General features: G+C 35.4%; 1 protein-coding gene across 4 annotated transcripts in view; it reads right to left on the bottom strand.

Moving 5' to 3' along the window:
• LOC138141634 (chaoptin) overlaps nt 1–6,679 on the bottom strand; it is a 161,735-nt gene extending 155,056 nt beyond the window's left edge. For all 4 annotated transcript variants that reach the window (XM_069062360.1, XM_069062361.1, XM_069036184.1 and 1 more), the window contains exon 1: nt 6,521–6,679. The gene's annotated coding sequence lies outside the window, so the exon portion shown is untranslated. The remainder of the gene's footprint in view (nt 1–6,520) is intronic.
• Nucleotides 6,680–13,211: the final 6,532 nt, after the last annotated feature.

Here is a 13,211-nt window from a genome sequence, read left to right as displayed (position 1 = left end):
TTTATGGTAATGTTGGTATGCATGAATTTCCGAAAAATTAAAATCGGAAAAAGACATCAAGAAGTCGTAAAATATTGAACTTTTCGCTGGGATGGCGGAAAATGTACAAAAATTAAAATATCAAAATTTAGACATTTATACTCAAGAACAGTCGATTGTGAGCATAGTAAAAACACAAACAACGCAAGAAGTGAGGTTAGATTTAAAGAGCTGATCCGTGATCTGATCTGTAACCCGTGGTGCGTTCACAATCGACTCCTCAAGGCTAACTTTGAGGAGATATTTAAGCGAACACTCGATACAAGATGTAAATCCAGGTGATATTGCTGTTTCCGAGAAAAAAATATCCATTCTTTTGCCAGTGAGGGGGTTGCGTACACTTTTTTTACGCTGCGCTCGTGCATGTAAACTTACCACTTCAGGAAAAAGTAGTATACTTAGTTCGTTGGAAAAATCAATTTGACGACAATCATCTAAAAACATTTTCCAACTTACTGAATAAACGTTTTTGTAATAAATCAATTACTAAACATCCAATAAAAAAATATTCGTCATAATTACAAAACCTGGAAGGAAGTTTAGTCCAAAAACTAGTGGTTTTTGATAATTACTTGCTCTAAATAATTCAATTCCCCCAGTAATTAATTCAGATGTTATCTCGTATTAACCAGTTTTACCAACCCTTCAGACTTGTTCACTTGTTCGTTTCAAACCGAATTCCAGTCTCATAAAGTAATTAATAAATCACCACCAAAAACTGTATTCGACGTTGTAAAAACTACACAACTTTTTGTGTATTCGCTTTAAAAATTTATCCACAAACTTTCCGAGGAATTAACCTAATTACGCATCCCGTCTGAGCCCGTTGTGAGCTCCTCTTTAATCTCCCAAGGATTACGCTTATGACACGACAAAAAAATCGATTCGAAATTCGACGTGTGCCGAGGGTGAACGCCCCAGCGGCGGCGGTGGCGGTTGCATTCTGCAATCACGACGCGGCTGCATTAATGCAAATTTTGGCGATCGTTCCTCATTAAACGGCCCCACCGGGACATGATTAATTTATGGAAATTCGTTGCGGTTGTTTACGAATCGAATTTGGTACGGGCCCGGTTGAATTGTCAAGGATTTCAAAATAAATGTTGTTGCAACAACCGAATTATGAAGCGTGACGTGTGACCGTTGTCCTGGTGTTATTAAAATTTTGGGAGGTTCGAAATGGGGAAATGTCAACCGCCGGAGAGGAAAAGTCAAGGGTAAAGGATGTGGGAACTGTGAAATATTTTAATCGGTCGGATATAAAGAATTGAACGTGTGCCAGGATGGTGACCTTCAGGGTCTTACTCATTTTACGATTTTGTTGTACTGAAGCATAACACTTTATGTACTACTAGGCCACAGAACGTGGAGAAAAATATATAGAAAATTATGTAATAACTAGCTGTACCCGATCACGCGTTCTTGTGACCCAGTCAAAAAAAAAATACCCGGCCAGTCAGAAAAATTTTTTTCATCCAAAATCGTGTGTAATAAGCGAATTTCTGTAGTCATTTGAGACAAGGAATATAGATCACTAGCTTTTACCCGCGGCTTCGCCCGCAAATTTCAGAATGTTTTAAAATTATGTTTCTACTTTCATGTATTGTCATAAACGCAGTAATTTCAATATGAAGTTTGTCTCTTTACGAAGAATAATTAAAACTCTACTGTAGACTACTTTTTTCTTCGACTATATAAACAAAAAGATCAATACGATAAGAAACTAACACTATGATCACTTACCAATTCATGAAAATACGCCAACATAACACTTTTATTTTCAGTTGTAACCTTATTTAGATCCTCCTATTGTTTGATTGTCTCGTTTGATTTCAGATATCTGCCTTTTGATTTTTCCGGTATTAAGCTATTTGAAGCTTGTTCTGCTTCATTTAAGACCTCTTCCGGTAAAACACAATCATTCAAACACATTTTGCGAAATTGCTACTTTTATAAACAACCAAATGTAACTATGACACCTGAACATATCATGCAAACGCGATTTCCAACTCGAAAAAACTTTTTTTGTGCTTAACAGGCTTAAAAATGATAATAGGGATTGCTTTTTGTGGGTGTCAAGCGGCGAAGGTGACGATATACTCAGAGGATGAAATAGGGGTGAAGCGGCGAAGGTGAGGGTATTTCCAACTCGAAAAAACTGTCTTTTTTTCTTAACAGGGTTGAAAATGGTAGTAGGGGTTGGTTTTTGTAAAATTAAATTAGACAGTAATTTTCTTCTTGTTTTGAAGATCAAGTGTACAAAATTTCATCAAGATCGGAGTAAAACTAAAAACATTCAGTTTTATATATATAGATTACCCACTAGTGAGAGAAAAACTCGGTCTCACGGAATAATTAGGTTTTTTCAGAGTTTTGTTAATAAACATAAAAAAGTCACTATAACATCCACAAACAAAAGAAAATGTCACAATAGCAACAACCATGCCACAATTCTCTTGGAATATATTCTTGTCAAAATTTTATAAATATTATTTCAATATTTTATCAATTGCACACGATTTTAGATAAAATATTATATTATATGTGGAATTACTCATTAGTCACTTAAGAAGATTACCTGTTTCCAATGGTTCAGGAGTTATAAATGTTTTAATGAAACCCTGCAATCCCACTTTTTTGCGAAAAAGATGACAGATCAAAAACGATGACAGATAAATGTTGACAAAAGGAGATTCTAAACTCAAAATTCAACTTAAAATCGAAATTTGAAATCAAAATGAGACCTTTCCATTTAAAAAAACAAAGATGGCGTCGATTTCGGTAATTCCGGAAGTGTCGCCATTTTGAAAATATTTTATTTGAACTTGGAGTAGTCGATTATAGTCGGCTATCAATTTTCATATTAATACGGTTTTGGGAAATCAGAAAGTTTCTAACGAACCGGCTACGTGAATCACCCTGTATAGTAACAACACGCGCCTGTTCGAATGCAACGTTGTTTCAAAATTTCAAAGCAATCGGTGAAGAACTTTCGAAGATCTTAGATTTTGAACAAACGAACATTTACATTTTTATTTATGAGGTCAGCATTTTGACAGCGAATTTTCAAATTATAATAACTTGAAATTAATCTATTTAAAATTCGATTTTTTTTTTAATTTTTCAAATCGGGAATGTTCTAGTATATGCCAAATTTTCCAATTATGCTATTATAAGTTGTCGATGCAGTTGAGGAAGTGATGGAGAATGAACCCAAAACTCCCCTACGTCGTTTATCTCAACAAGTGAATCTGTGAAAACCCACCGCACAATATTAAAAAGGATTTATATTTATACCCTTACTCTACGATTTCTGCACCGGAACTGCTAACTGGTGATCCGGAAGGCCTCAATTGTGTGCCTATATTTTTTATTTTTTTATTTTACCGATGAAGCTTGGTTTTATAAGACGTTATATTATGTCAATTAATAAAAGATTCGAATATGGAGTGCAGAAAACCCACACCATATTGAGTCCTCCTTGCAGCTGCGGATAGCCAATACGATAATAATCCACGTCATTGCAAGAAAGTGAAATTGAATTTAGTGAGGTTACGTTTATCTTTGACATATTTATTTGCACAAATTCGGGGTTGTCACTAAAATATATGATATTATGAAGCACCTACGTCTTCGATTGGCATTTTACATAAAGCTCTAAATTGAGTACGTATTTATTTCTAGATATTGGTTACATTCCAAATAAATTTTAACGAAAAAAATCAAATTGTTTTCTTTGTTTTTACTATTTATTGTTTTTCTTTGTGTTTTTTGTAGGTTTTATATTATTTTACAATCAGTTTCCACTGACTACAGAAATCGCAAATAAACAATACTTGATTAAATTAAACATTAATTTCATTTAAAAAATGTACAAATTCATCGAGCGTCTCTGTCATTATCCTGTTCTAAAAAATTCAATCGATATATGGGACGAAACGTTTTAGAACTGCTGTATTTGGATGAATCCAAAAAATATATCACTGCCGAAAATACATATTTTGTTACATATCAGAGATTTCTGAATTTAGTAGAACAGAATTTTTTTGTTGTAATCACTGCACTAGGTCCTGGCAAAAATTGTCCAATTTGCGTAACTTAAGAATTTATGAAATCCCTGCCATTTAATACCAACGACGAGCATTACATTCCCCACATCATCTCTCAATTATTAACAGCGTTTGTGGGGTGATTGATGATAATATAGGGAGGAATGACCTAGATGGACTGGTGTATAATCAAAGGTGATCCTTTGACCAATTACAGGACATACATTCAACCATACACCTGGTGTTTCTCTAAATACTTCCATCTCTTTCCTTCTCATGATGACAAGTAATGTTAATGTAGTAATAAAGTCATTTTCAAAATGCTAAATATTTGCGATTATAAAAAGAAAATGCACCTGGTTCCATTTTAAGAAATCTTTGATGTCATAATAGCGTCATAGAAAAATAAATTTTTTAAATGTAAGTTACATGTTTCAGCGTTTTTTTAAATCATCACAACAACGTGCCATTTTTGAATAGCACTATGAGATATCCATCTTTTTATCCAAGACAGTTACCTCGTTATATCAGCTGTTCATTTAAATTTATTCTCAAAGTAGGCGTTGAAGAGTCGATTGTGAACGCACCACGGATTCCAGCTGTTTAAATCTAACCTCACTTTAGAGCGTATTCTGTAACTGCTCTGCTAAATTTTAAAGCCTGTTAAATCAAGTTGTCATAGCAATGACCAATCAGGGCTTGAAATTTTAAATTTTAAAAGGGCGTATAGTGTAATTTTTAAAGATGCGTTAAAATTTTAGCGTCCTTTAAAATTTAAAATTTCAAGCCCTGATCTATCACAACTTAATTTAACGGGCTTTAAAATTTAGCGGAGCAATTACAGAATACGCCCCAAAGCACGCTAAAATTTTAACGCCCCTTTAAAAACTACAGAATACGCCCCATTTTGTGTTGTGTTTTTACTCTGCAGATTGACGAGTGGTGCGTTCACAATCGACATTCAACGCCAACTTTGAGAATTCAGCAAAATAATTGTAATATTGTGAACATTTTTATTTTTGTAGAGAAATTCTTTTTGAAAATTCTGTCATGTCAAGTTTGTTATTTATTATGGTAAATTGGTAAAAAAAATTGAGAGAGTAGAATTACGCAAATATGTAATAGATTCAGATTAAGAAATTTGTGTAAAAAAATCTTCAAAAAGTAATGTCATTTTTTCTTTTTTGTGTGGCAAGTGCACAATAAAATTAAAACATGTCTTAATGGTTAAATTATTGTTTGAATTAGGAAAAGTGTTTTTGTAAGAGATTAACTCCTGTGAGATAGTTTGTTTTATCAATAAAACATTCTCCCCATTTTAGCACCGTCACGGTTTCCGTATTTTGCAATTTTCACACAAATAAATATGGACCAGCCCTAATTTATAAACTAATTCATTTGACATGACTCCACACTCCACTTTAATCATAATTATTGTGAAATACGAGCCATATTTGTTTAGTTTAATTACATGTCGAACATTTTCCATAATTACCATATTTCCGAAACGAGCGCCATCCCCGTAATCCATATTTGCGACGAAATAAAAATTGATTACAAATTATCCTCTCCATTAACAAAACGTTCATTTATTTATGAACCTCTCTTGCAAAAACATTTTTTCACGTGAGAAAAAAATGTCGAAGACTTTTTGTCGATCAAATTTCGAATTCATCCCTGCGAGCGTTCCATTAATTTTTTCCACTATTGTTTTGTGCACATCTTGCCCAAAAACACGACAAATCGGAAACACACCCTCTCCCTTGAAATTCCCCACCCTAAGAAATTACACAAATAATAAGCTCGAGAAAGTTGAGCGAATCCAAACCGAAAGCCATTAAATCACTGTAACTCACATTCAACTAATACAAACTATTCCAATCAGGACAAGTTTTTATATAACAATCTCGGGCAAAGTCCGGGGTGGCCCGGAAGATTTAATCGGAGGTGTAAAAATTTCGGTGGGGGCCGTAATTCCGGAGCTTTGGGTCTAGTAATAGTCGGTGCGAGGAGGTGACAGATAAATGATGAATTCGTCTTACCAACAGATTTTATCGGCGAATAATAGTAAAAGGAGTAGACAAATTTTCCCGACTAGCTTGACAGGTCTATTGATCACGATTTTGGGCCTCTATAAATAAAAATGCCCGACTAATCCGGGTTCGGCACTCACACAAATTTTTTCGGAATATTCACCGTAGCAATTAGCACCGCGGCGATCAGAAAGCTCCGGTCCCGGACCCGTTTGATTAGTCTTTTGTCGTGTGACTCATTTATCATTTTTGATTAAGCGTCTCCGCCCGCCATGCGAATTCCACATTTGCCTTGATTAGTGGACATTACCGATGTTGAAAAATCGCCGACTTAACAACTCCATCGCGGCGAAATTTTTCCGCGCGCCAAATCGATGCAAATATGAATAAGGGACATACGGATCGGCTGAGGTGTCCTGCAGGGCCGGCTCCAGCACTCCTTCACAAACACGACTGAAAAGTCCTGAAAGGCCGTCCGTGTCGTACGAACCAGAGTCCGACCGGCGACTGTCACGAACATTCGTTTCAGCAAGTTTCCCGAGCGCACTGCGATTTCAGGACTTTCCAAAGCACATGATAGGAGACAGGTGAAATACGGCGATTCCGGGCATGCGCCCGGAGGACTACGCGGAAATCACCGAGAACAACGTATTGTCGGGGCCTGGTTGTTTTCTTTTTATTCGCGTGGTAAGCTGGTAAACAGCGGACACGGAATTTATGAAATGGGGAGGTGGACGGACACGTGCTCCCATTTAAGAAAACAACAAATCATTTATTCTCGCAGAAGTTTTCCAAAACTATTTTTAGATGGTTGAAAAAATTATCACATCGAGTGCATGATCAAAGATAATAAGAGCAATCTGCTTGTTTGATTTTTATACCGATAGTTTCGGCAAGATGGTACTAAATTTCACAATGCAACTTAATTTTTTTATATATTTAACACCCAGTTAAAAACAGGCTCGAAGTATTTATGTTGATTAATTGCCGCGTACATCAAACGCGCGTGTTCAGCCAATCACAGCGCTTACTTTCATCCAATCAAAAATATTTATCGCGATAAAAACGTCCTAGTACTCTGTCATCTGTTAAAAGTGATTAAAATTGCATGCTACTCCTGTCAGATTTTCAAATTTTCAATTTTCACTTAAACATTTTTGATTTAGACAATTTTACGAGTTGAATTTGGGCATTTTTATTCTGGTTAGGCCCGAGAGCATTAGCTCGAGGGTTTAACCTTTGGTCAAGCAATTTCACTTTTTTTCGTCAATTGAAATCTAAATAACAGGTTAAAAATTTAAATAAGTCAAAAATAAGACAAGCTTTAATTCAGAAAGTATTTTAAAAACAGATTAAAAAAATTTTCTGTACAACATATTTGGCGCCCTCTATCGACAAACTCGCAAAATATTACACTTTGCTCACTAGTGAGAAAATATTTTTTCCTCACTAGTGATTCAAACAGTTGACAATCTGCTTATCTTGAAAATTAACGATTTGGTACATTATTTGCAGAATTTGATGTTGTAAAAATATTTTCTCTTTATTTTGACACCACCACAACATCATCACTAACTCCTGTTTAGTTAAAATGTATCCAACAGCACTATAAAGCACGATGCCCTCACGTCATTATTTAAAAGTCTCGCCTATCCAATTTACGAACATCATGCCTGGTCGTAACCCGAACGATCCACTTTCTTCCAGCTAAGCTTTTTATGACAAATTACAAACTATCCTGTCTCGTAGTTAATAAAACCGACTGACACTCGACAGCATAAAGTATGAAATTAATTTCGAATGGATGTCACCTTTACGTCATCCTGTATTATTTGTGGTTATTGAAGTGGAGCGAATCAACTCCGCTTCCCGCAAAAAAACAAAGCGTTTTGGCGCAAAAACGTTTATTATCCGGACGCAGTTATGTTTTAATTTAAATATCCTCTTGGCTAATAATTAAACTAGAAATTAGCAATTAGTTTATTTTAATAGAGCAAAGCGGCGCAACCGACCAGTCTGCTGCACAAATTTTAATCGAGTCAAGTTTTTCTTCCGGTTTCGCCGGAAGTGCCAAACTAATTCTTTTAATTACGTCGGAATCGGCAACGCCGCTCCTCGCTCGTTGCCTCGTGTTCGCAAGACAGACCGAATTAGCACAATAGAAGCGCTACCCTTTGCTCCGAGGTTCCTCAGCTGCTAAATTCTGCTGATAATCAAATTTTCATTTGCATTAAAGGTGCTCCTCATCGCCGAATCTGCATATGTAAAACCATTAAACACGTCAAAATTCCGGCGCGCTTTTCGACGCCAATTTTCCTGCTGGATAATCCGCATTATTCCTGGTCACACGCGACGTTGCAGGATTTGATAGAGTCATATCTGCGGGACGGCCCGATTCGCCTGTGCAAATGGAAGGGACTGTTTGTGCGATCGTGTCGGCGGGGCGAAGAACATTTTTTCGATCGGGGGTTGTAATGGAAATCAACATGAAATCCTCGCGTGTTCGACATCTTGCGGAAAATCAATGAGTCACGGGTACGTACAGGATATCCGCGCCAAGTGGGGCGAATGGTGTCGTAACCACTCACCTTATAAATAAAGGGATCGAGGGAAAAAATTGAATTATTAAGTGGGGGTTTTGAGGGATGGCGCTGCTTAAAAATGGATGGAGGGATTAAAAAGGGACAAAATGGAGACATCAGTGGACACGTTAAAATATTATGGGAACGTCTTTGCTCTCTAGAAGGGAGGGTAGCAGAAATAGCGCAAGAACGTCACCTGTGCATATTAAATTAATACAATTATATAAATAACTAAAGTTGACAGTTATTTATTTATTTATGGAATACGATGGAAAGAATCATGTAACGTTATATGTATCTTGGAAAGCTTTTGAAGAATTAGATCAGACATTGACATAATAGTATCGGGCCTTCAAATAAATATATATTTAGAGTAGGTGTAGGAGACATTCTAATTCTTTTAACAGTGTAAAGTAATTTTTGTAGGTAACCAATTATTCTCCGGAGTTACACAGGTTACATAGTAAGCTTTTCCCAATTTCATATTGTCATATTCCGTGGAGGAGAATAGGGAAAATGCACTACAAAAATTAAAAATATTTTCTAACCTAATTTTATTTCGTTAAAATGTCAAGCGTTTCTTATGTCATTTTCTACGCTGGAAAAATGTTGCAAACAATTTAATTTCCACAGGTTGCTCTAAATATAAATTTATTTGAAGGCCCGCTAGATTATATCATTAAGAGTAGAAGTGATTTTTTTTGTGGTAAACCCAGAGATTGAAGACCGAGACGAAGTTGAAGCAGTAAAAAGTAGTCAAATCATATAAAAACATTATGCAAAAAAAATCGAACAAAACGAATGGTTTGCCATTTTTTTCTAAAACTGTCACAACTAACCCGAATTTTTCGGATCAAAAAAACGGTTTAAAAGAGGAATTAAAAATTGATAAAAATCCCGCTCGGAGCTAAATTTGGACTACACATATTATTATTAATCTGGTACAGCGTTCCGGCAATAAAATTACTATAATTAAATCGGAAACACCATAAAACCATTCCGGAACAGCAGAACTGTCGATTCAGCAAGCAAGCGACAATTAAACTTCGTTTAAAATTTAATCTCCCCGGATTAATTTTTAACATTTACAACTCTATCAAGCCGCTACGATAAAACAGTTTTATTAAAGAACGCGTTAATATCGAATGTGGAAATCTATAAAATATTCCGTAGATTGGTCCAAATCGAAATTAGAGTGTTTCGGAATTAAAAAAACAAGAAATTCGGTCTTTAAAAGGCTGGGGCTAGCAGCAGAGAAGAGGGAAGCAATTTTCCTGGTAAAAGCTTTATTTTTCAATTCTGTTATTACAATGAGGGCTGCTTTCAAACGTCCGGAAATTACCGAGGGTGACTATTTTCCTTCGAGATTGAATTACGCACTTCCTACAACGACGTCTCACCCGCTAAGGGAGTAATTTTTCCGTCCACACCGAGTGTGATGAATTGTTAGATTACGTCAGATTAAACCCCCATTACTGTGCGTATTAATGAACGATCCACGTATTAATTAAACAGTAATTTACACGCCGACCCCACTCGAAGAATACTGCGCGTCACTCAACGACTCAACGTTATTTATTAAGAAATTGACTCGGCTGACAAAGCTTCACTTTGTATTTCATATTCCTGCGCAAAAATGGATCCCATAAATTGTCTTCGCAGCATCGGAATTACGTTTCAACTTGGCGCAGCTTTAAACTTAATAAGTAGTTAGGAATGGTGTCCTCCGCGGTTAAAAACGCCAAACTTTTCAACTCTCGTCGATGAAATAACACAACCGAAACATAAACATGAAATATGAGGCTGAATGAAAGAGTTTTAAACTGTCTTCACATATGGTTTGCATAATTTACTCGTAACGTGGTACGATGTTTGTCCGACATAAAAGTGTTTTAGTTGTCTGGTCCTGCGGGAATTTTATTATTTTCCAGAAACTAGCACTTGTTTATTTATTGCCCCATACACCAGACCGCGCTAATCGTAAATTATGATCGCGCAAAACTTGAACAGCGATGAAGCAGAAAACGCTAGTTACCATAAAAGACAAAATATAGTAAAATGTATTGAACATAATTTTTTCCAATGAGGAAGTAAGAAAAATGTATTGCCACAAGTATTTAATGGGACACAGTTCTGGACAAAAAGGTGTAAAAGTTGTTTTCTTCAAGCGTCAGTATAATATGACATTATACTGCTGGATTGATAATGCTAAAGTGTCAGCACATAAAACTTTATTTTTGCTCCTAATAACATAATACAGGGTGTCTTAAAATTATCGTATTCCGAGTTCGGGGCTTAGTAGGGGACATCCTGTTGACCAAGTAAAAATGTTTAAAAACAAAATTGCTGTTACGTTGAAAAAAATATCAAAGTTGCCAATATTTGTTCAAAAGTACCTGATTAATATTCTAGCTATGTTGTACTTCCCTTTTGAACAAAAATTGGAAAAATAAAACTTTTATTTTTTCGAGATAAAGCTGTTTTTTCAAGAAATGTCTTTTAATAAATATATTATATAAAATATTTTAATATTTTACATAATCATCCTCACCATATTTCAAAACGAATTTATATTTTTTATTTGAAGAAAACATGATGAAAAGTTTGAACCTTCAGACCCATATATTTTTGACAAAGACCCCCCCTATATTTTTTATTTTATTTTTTCGAGATTCCTGAGATTTTTCCCTACAAGACCCCCGACGTGGAATACGTTAATTTTGCGACACCCTGTATACTATTCTTGACCATTTTGAACCACTCAATTTCTAGGATAAAATTGGAACAGTTTTAAAAGTTGAAGGACTTTTGATGGGACTGACAGGATGTGGCTGATTGTTCCCCTCGTCTAATGAAAAGAAATTTTAGAAAGTTATTATCACACGTCCGTTGGGAGTGCAAGGAGGAAAAACAAACTGTAAAAGTCCGTCGTAAACTTAAACAAACATAAAGCCGCAGAACTTCTTTACGAATGCCACTAATTTCCCTCCGTTATTAAATTTTTATTATTGCACCAGCTGCATCCGTTGTCGCGACAAATTCCAAAGCAATTTCACACAAAATTTAATTTAGAAAGCGCTTACCATTAAGCAATCGCTGTTATGCAGAACGTTATCACTTTTAATTAGAAGTTTATCGAGAAGTTAATTAAATTGTCCTCTAACACGGTCTCTAAACGGCATTTCGGTGGAAACGATGCATTTTTTGCACAATCTCGTCCTCGAGAAATTGGAAATTTTCTTCCAGTTCTAGTTTTGCCAAAAACAAAGTTGTCAAGCATCAGTGTTATCGTTGTTAAGCAATTTGCAATGAGGAATGACTAAGACAATCAATTAACTTAAAATATCGCCACCGGACTTCACCTCCATAGCTCGCTACATGAAACCACGCTTCGTCAGTAAAAAATGTAAACAATGTAAATTATATTATACACTAGCTTTTAAAAATTATGTTTCTACTTTCATGTATTGTGATAAACGCAGTAATTTCAATATGAAGTTTGTCTTTTTACGAAGAATAATTAAAACTTTACTGTAGACTACTTTTTTCTTCGACTATATAAACAAAAAGATCAATACGATAAGAAACTAACACTATGATCACTTACCAATTCATGAAAATACGCCAACATAACACTTTTATTTTCAGTTGTAACCTTATTTTTTTATTGTCTCGTTTGATTTCAGATACCTACCTGCCTTTTGATTTTTCCGGTATTAAGCTATTTGAAGCTTGTTCTGCTTCATTTAAGACATCTTCCGGTAAAACACAATCATTCAAACACATTTTGCGAAATTGCTACTTTTATAAACAACCAAATGTAACTATGACACCTGAACATATCATGCAAACGCGATTTCCAACTCGAAAAAACTTTTTTTCTGCTTAACAGGCTTAAAAATGATAATAGGGGTTGCTTTTTGTGGGTGTCAAGCGGCGAAGGTGACGATATACTCAGAGGATGAAATAGGGGTGAAGCGGCGAAGGTGAGGGTATTTCCAACTCGAAAAAACTGTCTTTTTTTCTTAACAGGGTTGAAAATTGTAGTAGGGGTAGGTTTTTGTAAAATTAAAGTAGACAGTAATTTTCTTCTTGTTTTGAAGATCAAGTGTACAAAATTTTATCAAGATCGGAGTAAAACTGTAGATTTGCATACAAAATATACAAACAAACAGACATTCAGTTTTATATATATAGACTAGTAATTTTACGAAGATGCATAATGGTGCTCTGTTCGACGAATAGTTCTCTTCTATAGTCAGTTTCTGATTGCATAATTGAAATTTTTTAATTGAGGAAGACGTAACGATCTCGTTAGAGCTGAATCCGTTATTCCGGGCGTGTGCACGTTGCACGTTCATGTGATTAAGGCAAAGCGAATTCAGGTACCCTAATTGACAGCTGAATTGAGAAATCACAATATTGAATTATCAGGTAAATATTGAACAAGCTCTCGCTGTAGTCCATCACAAACAGCTCGAAGAGAGCCCGCCCCTCTTGCAGACAAC

Source organism: Tenebrio molitor, chromosome 1 (genome assembly GCF_963966145.1).
Source record: "Tenebrio molitor chromosome 1, icTenMoli1.1, whole genome shotgun sequence".
In the NCBI taxonomy this organism is placed as follows: domain Eukaryota; kingdom Metazoa; phylum Arthropoda; class Insecta; order Coleoptera; family Tenebrionidae; genus Tenebrio; species Tenebrio molitor.
Note: the sequence above shows the minus strand (reverse complement) of the source record. Positions and strands in the feature narration are given on the sequence as shown.